Source organism: Mastomys coucha, unplaced genomic scaffold, assembly GCF_008632895.1.
Source record: "Mastomys coucha isolate ucsf_1 unplaced genomic scaffold, UCSF_Mcou_1 pScaffold18, whole genome shotgun sequence".
NCBI lineage: Eukaryota > Metazoa > Chordata > Mammalia > Rodentia > Muridae > Mastomys > Mastomys coucha.
Genome location: NW_022196900.1, coordinates 36,997,316 through 37,008,588, shown reverse-complemented (window position 1 = coordinate 37,008,588; position 11,273 = coordinate 36,997,316). Strand labels below are relative to the sequence as shown.

Sequence of the window (11,273 nt, the reverse complement as noted above, 5' to 3'; positions counted from 1 at the left end):
TATATATATAAATCTATATATATCATTAGTTTACATTCCTTTTACAAAGCATTAGTGTTTTCATCTCTAGTTCCCAGAGGGATTTGTTGTTGTTGTTTGTTTGTTTGTATTTTAATTCAGAAAAAAATGAAAAATGCTTGGGGAAATATCACTGACAGTTTTTACCCTGGTAAAATTGCTAAAAGGCATTATTTGCTGATTTACTCTCTCTTAATTGAATAGCACTAATAAGCTCAACAGCTGCCCCTCCTCAACCCCCTGCTTTGTGTCAGAAAGTGAAAGGACCTGCCCTTGATGCTTTAGCATTTAACAGTCAGGAGAGACTGCTCCATATAGCATCCCCTGAGTCATTGGACCAGAACAAATTCAGTCCGTTCAATCATGTGGCATCAGTCAGCTCTGGAAATGCAATTTGTTGTGAAATTTGTTTTTGCATTTGCGATTAGAAGCCAAGAGTTGGCTCTTCTGCACCTCTCCACTGGCAAAGGCCGGCTGCCCGCATGGTAGCATGGATCACTCAAGGAATTTAAACAGATGTGATTTTGACAGCAGAATTGGGCCTGATGTCCATCAACTATTCAGGATACTTCAGCCTTCGGAGCCGGCAGGGCAAGCAATGATCCACCAGTTTGGGAATGAGAGTTGCTTATGGCTGCCACTTTTCTGGGTGTCAGAGGGTAGGAGTTATGTTTTGGAAACATGTCTTTATCTATTGTTCTGAAAAACTTTGCAAACTGAGAAAGAAAAAAACAATATCTGTGGTCTAGGGAAGTGAGTAGGCTCTCAGCAAGTAAAAGTACATCTATTCAAATAGCCAGCTAAACAAAGACTTAGCTATACTGCAAACAAAGGAAAGGAGACCCCTGAGACCTGTTGCCTGTCTCCTGGTGCTTTATTTTGTGTATATTTTCATATAGAGGTTTGCAGTGAGTGGAAGAGCCATCAGTTCTTCTTTAGTATGTCTGGCCTGGCACTTTACTTTCATCTTCTTGTCTGTAGAATCACTATTCAGAAACACTGGGGACACTCTATTTGATGTGAAATCTGCTCTTAGCATGGTATGTCAGTATATTTGAATACAAAGGCAGTCAAATATATACTTTTGTAACACTCTTATAAAAGCAACCAAACCCCAGATAATGTGGACCTGACCAACTGTGGCTTCTCACAAAAAGGGCAAGGAGACAGGGGCATTTGGTTTTCCCTGTGTGATTTGAAAAGATATCTAATATGATTAAAATGCAGTGCATTTAATGTAGCAGAGAATTATTTCACTTACATAGAACTGTTCAAATGAATCCACTCAGTATAGTAGTTTCTTAAACCACCCTGAAAGAACCAATGTTCCAACATTAACAGCATATTTGGAGACTTCCTGTCTTACTTCATCATTTATTAACTAATATAAGATTTAATTTTTCATCAGCATTTTACTCCTTCTGAACCTAAAAGAATGGATCACAGTGAAATAAACAAGTGTCATGGAAGCCACAGATGAAATAACTGTACCTCACACACATCTGTAAAGATGAGACTACCAAATGACAACTGTAAAAATGTGTCATTCCCCAACTGTTTACAGTGAGATTACCTGGAGCCCAGTCATTCACCTGCATTGTTTCCTCAGCTGGTCACGAGGTCATGCTCATTAAATCCCTGGCAGGTTAGCCATGTGAGCAAATCACTTCTCTCTCAATATGCCAAATTCTATGCTCCTTTCATTTATTTATGTATTTATTTATTTTACATTTGTTTCCCAGCTCCCTATTGATTTGAAATGTAGACTATTTTTAAATGGAATAAGCAAGCAGTTAAACAAGTTAATTCACTTTGTTACTCAATTGATTTGACCCAAGTATTTTTGCAGGGAAATACATCAATAATGTTAAAATCACAGATTGTAAGTAGACGGACTAAACCATGAGGGGACAGTGATAAGCATGTGTAGAGAGTGACAAGAAGTGACAACAGCTAGAGACTGTTCAAGTCCATGGGGAAATGACAGAGAGGGTTGGGGTAGCAGGGGCATTTGACTTGTGTTAATGATGCTCCAAGTATTGGAATAATTCTATGACAGCTGATAGGTTCACATTATTTCCTATTACATACGTACATTCCAGTGGGTATTTTTCTTTTTATATTATGACATTCACCAATGAACAGTGACAAATATTCTTATACTAGGCACACGTCTTCCCCTCTTGATGGAGGTTGTTGTCATTTTTGTTCAAAACAATAAAGTAGTTACCTTTTTCTGGCCTAAGTCTAACTTTGCTGTTGTTACTTTTATTAGAATATGAGAATTGACTACAAAATTCTAGAAGACATGCTTGCCTCTTAAAGGTTGTGACTCACTAAGCTTAGGCAGATACTGAAAAGTAGACATATAAACTGGTCAGAGCTGTCTAGCCTGTGTGGTAACTATAGTGAAATACCCCTATAACTGGGGATGAGATATTGAGTCTGCTTTCAAGGAAAGCTCTCAGACTTCCAGATTCAGAAGTTCATATCTGCTGTGGCACTTTCATTTTTCACTCTTTGACCAAATTTTTGACAAGAAACATCTTATGAAAGCAATGGTTTATTTGAGTAGAGATGGAGGGTAACTAATCGATGATGGCAGGAAAGATATTGTAGAATGTGATTCCATATTGTCTCAAGCTTCTAGGACTCCCTAGTTCATCACATCTGTATTGAAAAGGAAGCAGTGAAGAGAGAATTGAGATTAGAGGTAAAACATCAAACCCTGCCTCAGGTGATCTAATTCCTCTAGATAGATTCTGTCCCTAAACGTTCTTTTGCCTTTCAGAATGACATCCAGAGCTGGGAACCAAGAGCTCAAACAAAGGTGCTATTGGGGACATTTCACATTTTGTCTGTAATACATACTTAGGAGAACAGCGAAGACCAACCAAGACAATTCATACAAGACAATAAACAGCTCTTGATGAAATGGTGTATTCTTAAATTAAAGAAATTAATTCACTTTGTTGCTCAATTGATTTGACCCAAGTACTTTTGCAGGGAAATGCATCAATAATGTTAAAATCACAGATTGTAAGTAGACGGACTAAACCATGAGGGAACAGCGATAAGCATGTGTAGAGAGTGACAAGAAGTGACAACAGCTGCTTAGTTATTGTTCTTATAGAAAATACCAAGTTAAGAATGAGATTTCTAAAATTTGTTGGTGCCTGGGAAATATTTGTGCCTTGATTGAACTGTAACTTGATGTCTTAATTTGCTGAGAACAAATTTCAGACACTAACAGTTTAAAACATGTGGTGATGGTGGTAATAGAAGTGATGGGGTTAGAGGTGTGTGTGTGTGTGTGTGTATGTATGTGTGTGTGTTTGTGCAAGAAGAGGAAGAAAGGAAAGAAGTTAGAAAAGAGGGAACCCATCAGCCATTAAAGGTGATACTTAAACATGTAAAATACAGCAGACAGCCTTAAAAGTCTTCTGGATATATGTGTTAATATATACTAACATATATATTATGACAAAGAAGCAGAATATAAGTGCTTTGTCATATTCATTTTAAAGATGAGGAAGCTGAACATTTAAAAGAGCAAGGTGGTATAATGGTGTCTCAGAGATAATAAGTTGCAGGTCAGGTTTAAGCTGACATGGGTAACTATGTGGATGACATATGAGTGTCTAAAAATACCACTCCAAATTTACTGAAGCACAAACATACCCTCATGTGTTGTTTAACTCCTAGTACTCACAGGAACACAGACATGCTTGTGTGTGCTGCTTTGCGTGCAGTGATAGACAGCTGTTCCATCTTCATTAACCCTGAAGCTATGCTTGTATTTTACCACTCAAGAAAATTTGAAGAAAAGTGAAAAAAGAAATCTGAAAAATTAAGAATAAAGAAGTAAGAAAATAGATCTTATCAAAATGAGAAATATTTCTGTTCTATTAAAAAAGAAAGAGAAACAAGAGTAAGCCTGGTGCCTATTCACTTATCTTACTGTCTTAAAACTGAAAATAAACTTATATTCATATATGATTCTGATTATGGTTTTCTTTTCTACATCTCTTCCCAAATCATGCCAAGCTTGCCCCCTTTCCAATTCTCCATCCTCTTTTTATCTCTCTTAAGCAAACAGGCAAATAAAATAGACCAACCCCCCGAAAAAAAAGAAAAATAAAAGGAAAGAATAAAAACATACAAGCAAACAAATAAACAGAAAAAGGAAACAAAGAAAGAACCTGAGAAATACATGTACACACACAAACACTATAAAACAAACACCATACAACACAAAATCAGAAACCATGATATAGGAGCAGAAGACAAATATAGTAAAAATGATGTCCCACCATCTAAACAAACAAACAAAAACAAAACAAACAAACAAACAAAAACCTCTTTATCATCCACTGGTTAGGGCATGCCTTTACCTCTTTATTTTCCTCTTCTTTTATTGGGGTACAAAATATTAAGTTTATTTCTTTTGGTTTTCATGTTTTGTTTGTGTGGGTGTAAGTATAAGAGAGAAAGAGAAAGAGACAGAACATGAAATTGAAATTTGGATGAATATGGAAGTGGAAAGGATATGGGTTAAAGAATGAATATGATCAAAATATACTGTCTGAAAATATTTTTTTTGAAAAATATTAGCATTTAATTAACCTCCTGAATGGCTTCACGCCACCAGGACACAGGCACCTCTGTCTCCCTTAATCTTCTCTTTAGCTCTTCAACTCTTCTGCTGAAGAATTTGGCCTTCATGATGACAGGTTGCTTAAGGAGCTTTCCCTTCCCCAGAACTTTGTAGCAGCTCCAGTCTTGTTTATTGTAGCTTTGATCTGTGTCTGCTCGCTGACCAATGTGCATAATTTATCCAGGCTGACAGTCGATCAGAAGCTCTGATTCTCTTCAAGTGGTAATGCTTCATACCAACTTTCCCAGTGTAACCTGGATGATATTTGTCGCGGTTGATCTTGTAGTGATGCATACCTCCAGCATTCCTGGGGCCCCAGCGTGCTTGTGATGTTACCGATACAGCCATGGACGTTGCTCATGTGGCCTTGAAGTGTCCAGGTCTTCCTTAGTTTTGATCTCAGGACAGTGGCAGAAAGGAAACAGGGTGAAAAATATTTTTGATTAAAAACAAATAAAATAAGATTCTTGATAAAATAAAAAAAAAATGAGGCACACTGGGACATAAAACACTAGAGAAAGCATGCTTTTCACTTTATCTGAGGTTCAAATTCACCTCAGCTTAGGGATTTAAACATATCCCTAATTCCTGAGAAGCATATACTGTACTGTTAGCAGACAGTTTTCCAAACCACCAAAGGATGAGGTTCTGAATCTCTTTTCCAGAATACCTTCTCTTTTTCAAAAATTGTTTGTTTATTTTCTTGGAGTTTCTATTACTGTGATAAAACCCCATGACCAAAAAGGAAAAATAAAAAGATTTATTTTGGTTATACTTCCACCATGGAAGGAAGTAAAGGCAGGAAGCTGGAGGTAGGAACTGGTATTAAAAGCCTGCTGCTCACTAGCTGCTCCATCTGTTTTCCTCAGTCTATTTTCTTATAAACTCTGGGAGCACAAGCCCAGTGGTGGCAGCCACAATAGTGAGTTGGGTCCTCCTATATCAATCAAGAAAATTCACCACAGGCTTGTACATAGTCAGTCTGGTGGGGACATTCTCTCAGTTCAGGTTCTGCTCGTGCCAAGTTGACATAAAAAATAGGCATCACATTTATTTATTTATTTATTTATTATTCTTTAATTCATGCTTTGATATAGATCTGCATGTGTCTGTGAAGCATATGCATGTATAGTACTCACAAAGGTAAAAGAGAGCATCCAATAGCCTGAAACTGGAGTTATATGCAGTTGTTAGCCACCATGTGAATGCCACGATTGGAACCCAGGTAATCACGAAGAGCAACAAGTGTTTTTAACCACTAAACCATCTCTCTCCTGTTCCTCCAGACTGTTTTTTTTTCAAGAATATAAAAATAATTTGTCTCTCTGGAGCAAAGATCAGTCTTGTTTACTTTCTAGCACAATAAAGTACCCTCCTCTGGGGCAGGCTGTAGGTCTGTGTTTTCTAAAGTGAGGAAGCAAGTCACCGGCCTGGCTATCTTCCATGCAGCGCAGGATTTTGTGGTTAGGCAAAACCACTGCAAATACTCTGAAGCTCCCCCATGTGTCCTGCTGGGGACAAAGCTCCATCTGTGTAATCCAGGAATCATCCATCTTCTCTTAAAATCCAGAGAGGCAGCTAGAGGAATTGAATTTACTAGTGGAGTAAACATTCAGACATGACTTGTATGAAACTTTCGGTATTGGTGTCCTTAAACAAAAGTTAAACAGAACTGTGTACTGAATCCTCTCTAAAGACGTTGTGGGCTTTAACAAGGAGCAACACATGCATAGCCTGTTTACACTGATGGCCTTTAAATTTTTCAAGAAGATTTTCCTACTATACCACTTGCTAATTAAATATCTCTGTAACCATCTCTACAAGATATCACCAGCGTAAGAAAACTTGACTAGTAATAGCTATCTAATGCGATGAGATGAACAGCCTGATCTCATATTTAAAACTATCTCACAAACATCTTTAAAAACAACACAAAACAAAACAAACTTATTTGAATATTCTGTCTGTAGGTATGTGTGTGTGCAGGGCATGCATGCCTGGTTAGAGGTTAGAAGACAGCTTCAGTTCCTCTGGAACTGGAGTTGCAGGTGCTTGTGAGTCACAGTGTGACTGCTGCAAACCAAACTGAGGCCCTGTGCAAGAGCAACAATTGTGCTTAGTCTGAGTCCTCATGCTAGTCCCCAGAATATCTTTTTGAAAATGCAATTCTCTGAAATCAGATGAAGTCAAAGCAGATTGAATGATGTTGCTCTCTCCCAAACTCTTGTACCTTGTAAAAGTAAAGGTTTTACTTTTAATTCTTTGTTATTTATTTGCTGGAGAACTGCAGATGTTCACTCACACTCTGCACTCTGTTGGCTGCTTTCTGGCTGTATCAATGAAAACAGATCTCAGTTCTCTGTGTTCTCTGTGACTGGTTGGGAATGGAAGCGAATGAAGACTCATTCCTTTCATTTTATGCAAAGTTCATCTTGAGTGCATTGTACTTTTATTGTAATTTTTTTGTGAGTGTCTTCTTTTATTTGGGACCATTAGTCCTTAATTTCAAGATCCATTAGTCCATCTGTCTACAAAATAATATTATTATTTTGACATTTTGTCTTAATTTATCACCAGTAAAACTATAGAAAAAAACTCCCTCAAGAGAAATTGTTACATATAAGTAAGCTGAAATAAATGCTGGTGTGCTCTTCTGTTTTCCCATATTCAGAAAATTATAGGGGTTTTATTTCAATTTAGTATTGTTTTATAAAGTATTTATTTGTTTCTACATAAAATATGCAGTTAATAAGTAGAGTGGACATATTATTCTGTATTATCTTTAAGACTTTAAAGAAAACAACCCTGATTTTTAACATTATTTCCTATATAAATGCAGTCAAAGTTTACCTTAGAGTTTTGAACGAAGTGAATACATAACATGACACAACTCCCTTTCTTAAATAAATAACTGTACATGATCTATTTATCTCTTCATTTATTTACTAAAAATTACACAAGAAATCACCTCAGAACTCTCTAGAGCTATTCCTTATTCCACATGACTCTGTCTTTTAATCTGGATATACCATGATTATTCTATCACTATCTATTGATTGATAGTTAAGTTACCTTAATTCTTTCTTTTTAAACAAAATCCCTCCATGACCAGTATTATGTGCATATCCTTAAGGTTATGTTTGGTGGAGTGTTTTCGTGGTTCTTTTTTTTTCGGGACTGGAAGATGTTTGCTGGTTAATTTGGACTGTTTTGTTTCTTTCCTTGTGTTTGACATTATATATTTTGAGATTGTTTTCTGGAATTGGGACTTCTGACTTCTAAAGAGAAAATGCTTACTGAGTTGTGATGTAACCCGTCACATGACCAACAGTGCTTTTGTAAAAGATTACTCTGTGTGCATGTTCATTTGTAGTTGTGTGTGTCAGTCAATATGTCATCAAGCTGATACCCTTCTTCCACTTTGTTGGTACGGAGTCCCTTATTTCTTCTGCTAACTTCCAGCTGACTTTCTTGTCTGTTTCCCATTTCACCACTTTAGCAGTGGGATTAGAGATGAACTGACCACTTCATCTGGCTTTAAAAATGTGTTTACCAGGAACAAAGTCAGGTTGTCAGGCATACACACCAAGCACACTTACGCTTTTCTCTGCTGTGCCATTTCAGCACCTGCGACCAACTGTTTACAAGAGTATGTTTCACCACAAAACTATCTTTGCAAGATTCCATCAACACCAAGATTTTTGCCAGTCTAATAGCTTGAGTTTCTATTTTTATTACTCTTTATTTCTTTAGTATAAAATGGCGACTTGCAACATTTTGTTCTACAAGCAGTATTTGTGTAGCTCACGTTTTCATAAGGTGGATGACTTTTCTTCTTATTCTTGGACATTCATTATACTTTGTAGAAATAGTCTAATTATGAGCAATCATAAGTTCCTATCACTGACCCTAAGCTCTGCATATAATTCAGAACTAATATTCTCAAGTCTCCACTTCATGTATTCCATGCTTTTTTCTAAATATTTAAATTTCAACAAGTTCCAAATGGAGCTACCAGTTTCTTCCAATGTGATGAAAAGTACTTCTAGCACTTAAGTTCTGTCATCACTCAGAAAGGCACACACACTTACTGTGTCAGTATTCCTATTGTTTCAGCTTTCAAAATATACACAAAAGTTTCCTTCTGTTATAGTCTATTTCCCCCAACTCTGACCGAGGTGACTGTTCTGGTGTCCTTAGGAACACTACTACACTCTCTGAGGTCTCACCTCTCTATAGATTTCATATGATAGTCAATGTGTGCCTTAAATATGTTAGTCCACATTGTTGGCCCTCTTCTGCTCTGCCACAGGGCACTGCCTCTTGGAAAGGCAGAACTTGGAAAGTTTGACTGCTGCAGCTGGGGCAGGTGCTGGGCTGTAGGGAAGCCCCAGGTGCTGCTCCAGGGGTGGGAAAAGCACAGTTGGAGACATGGGAAAGTCAGAGTCTGGGGCCATGGGTTTCTCAGGCTCTTGAACATCTGGGCTGAGGATAGCTTCTAGGGGACAGGAGTGGAGCTCTACCTTGTTCCAGGCTGGGTGGTTTCCCAGGCTTGGCAAGTGTAGGCAGTTGTGGTTGGGAGTCCAGAAAGGCCTTCTATGGGAGACTAGACTGCAGCACTGTAGGCAAAGGCCTTCTTCATGGCTCCCCATGTCGGATCTAAATGAAAAGAGATAGTCCATTGTTCTAAACAGTTTATTGTCATGGTGGAAAATGGATTTGTAAAACCATATACCTATTCTCAGGATGGATCTGAGATTAAATACCTTTTGCAGCAAGAAATGTCTGGGAAGGGAAATTTATTGGCCAAGCCCTCCAGGCCTCTAGGTACCTCATTAGTATGGAGAACTTTATTTTGGCCCACATGACCATAAGACACATTTCTTTTCTGTGCAAAGCATGGCACATGTTACAAGTCAGGAGTCTGGCAGGGAGCTGGGAGTCACCTAAGCCTCAGGTGTGTGCCTACAGATTCTCAACCTGCTCTACCTTACCAAACTTTCTGGCAGTTCTAGGTCCCAAACATATCATGCCTGAGCACAGAATCGTCTAGTATTTTAACGATTATAATACCTAACACAGTCTGAGTAACTACTGAACTATAGAGGCCTGAGCCATCAATGACAGTTTCTCTGGCCACAGCTTCTGATTCATGCCATCGCAATCGCTCATTTCTGATAGCACTGATTATCTTATGGGTTTCTTAAGCAAATTCATCATATTCTAGATTCAAGTCTTCAGTATTTAAAATGCTTTTACACTAATACCTCCATCTTTCCTAATCTGAGTTTGCAATGTGTCAGATTACATCATCAAGCTTCCTTGAGTGAAAGTCCCAGACACAGCAATTCTTCCTCCACATCACTTTCAACTCCCATCTGCGCTTCCCATTCTAGTACTTACTTACAAGTAGGTGGCAAAATGGCTTGTTTGGTGTGCAGTTCTTTTACCAGAGAGTAACCATAAGGTTATGTACTTTGTTTAGTTCACTGAGATATGCAATCTTCTAAAGCCATGCCTGCCACATAGTAGGCAGTTTACTTTATTGACAGCATGCCAATAAAGTGACCAAAACAATTGGTGAATATACAATATGAATAGTATGCTTTATGAATTTGGCAATTACAATAGACAGGAATATACATAAACTAGCATGATGATAAAAAACCAATGGACACAAAATTATGGTACATTAAATGTATTTGGTTAACAAGACTATGGTATATATTTATCAACTTGAATAATGCCTCCAGTGCAAAAATAAAATAAAATAAAATGGAGAATTTTTAAATAATAGCTTCATTTTTGGTTTATATAGAGCAGTACTTTATGAAGAATATAAATTTTAAAATTATTTCATGGATTATATGGTTTATTGTTGAATGATGAAGAAAATGGTGATTTTAGAGCAATTACATATAAATCCTGAAGAAAGCATTCTTATGTACTAGAGTTAGTTGCATGATATTGTGGTCCCTAAAATTAATAATTGGAAAAGGAAGACAGCATAAATATAGTTCTATGTATTCCAGTGAAGAAGCTGGCACATAGTATCACTGGTATTGTGTGACATCATGGAGGGCACTGGTCTGTGTTGTTTGAATTAAATATGTTTACTCAGTACTTCCTCATGATTGCAAAACTTGACTGCAATTTATTTTGAAGCAACAAGGACTCTTTCTACCTGCTGTTTCTCTGTTGAAAAATTCAAATTTACCCAAGAAGACATTCTTTTTTCTTTAATAAGTAATTAATGATTTTACTGGCTCTAATTTACTGTAAGCAAAGCATCATATTAGTAATGTAATTAATATGAGTTATTAAGTTTCCATTAGATTAAATCACCATCCCCAGAGACCTGCAAAGCTATTTTGGAATAATTTGCATATCCAGTACCTACACATGTCACCATTTTAAAAGTGCCACAGACACATGTATGAACACAATTCTACAGAGAGGGAAGTTATCTTAGAAGAGCTTAACTCCCAAGTTCTGTATGTTATTTGCAGTTCTAATAATTTAAAATGATTTCCAAATCAAAGCCCATGTCAAAATGCATTTTCAATATACTACACTAGAGCAAAATCCATATTAATTT

The 11,273-nt window shown here is 37.1% G+C and overlaps 1 protein-coding gene and 1 pseudogene across 41 annotated transcripts in view; one reads left to right on the top strand and one right to left on the bottom strand.

Annotated features, from left to right (window-relative positions):
• LOC116095269 overlaps window positions 1-5,023 on the bottom strand; it is a 31,331-nt pseudogene extending 26,308 nt beyond the window's left edge.
• Window positions 1-11,273, top strand: part of Ptprd (protein tyrosine phosphatase receptor type D) — a 2,240,535-nt gene that overhangs the window by 1,362,558 nt on the left and 866,704 nt on the right. The window lies entirely within an intron of this gene.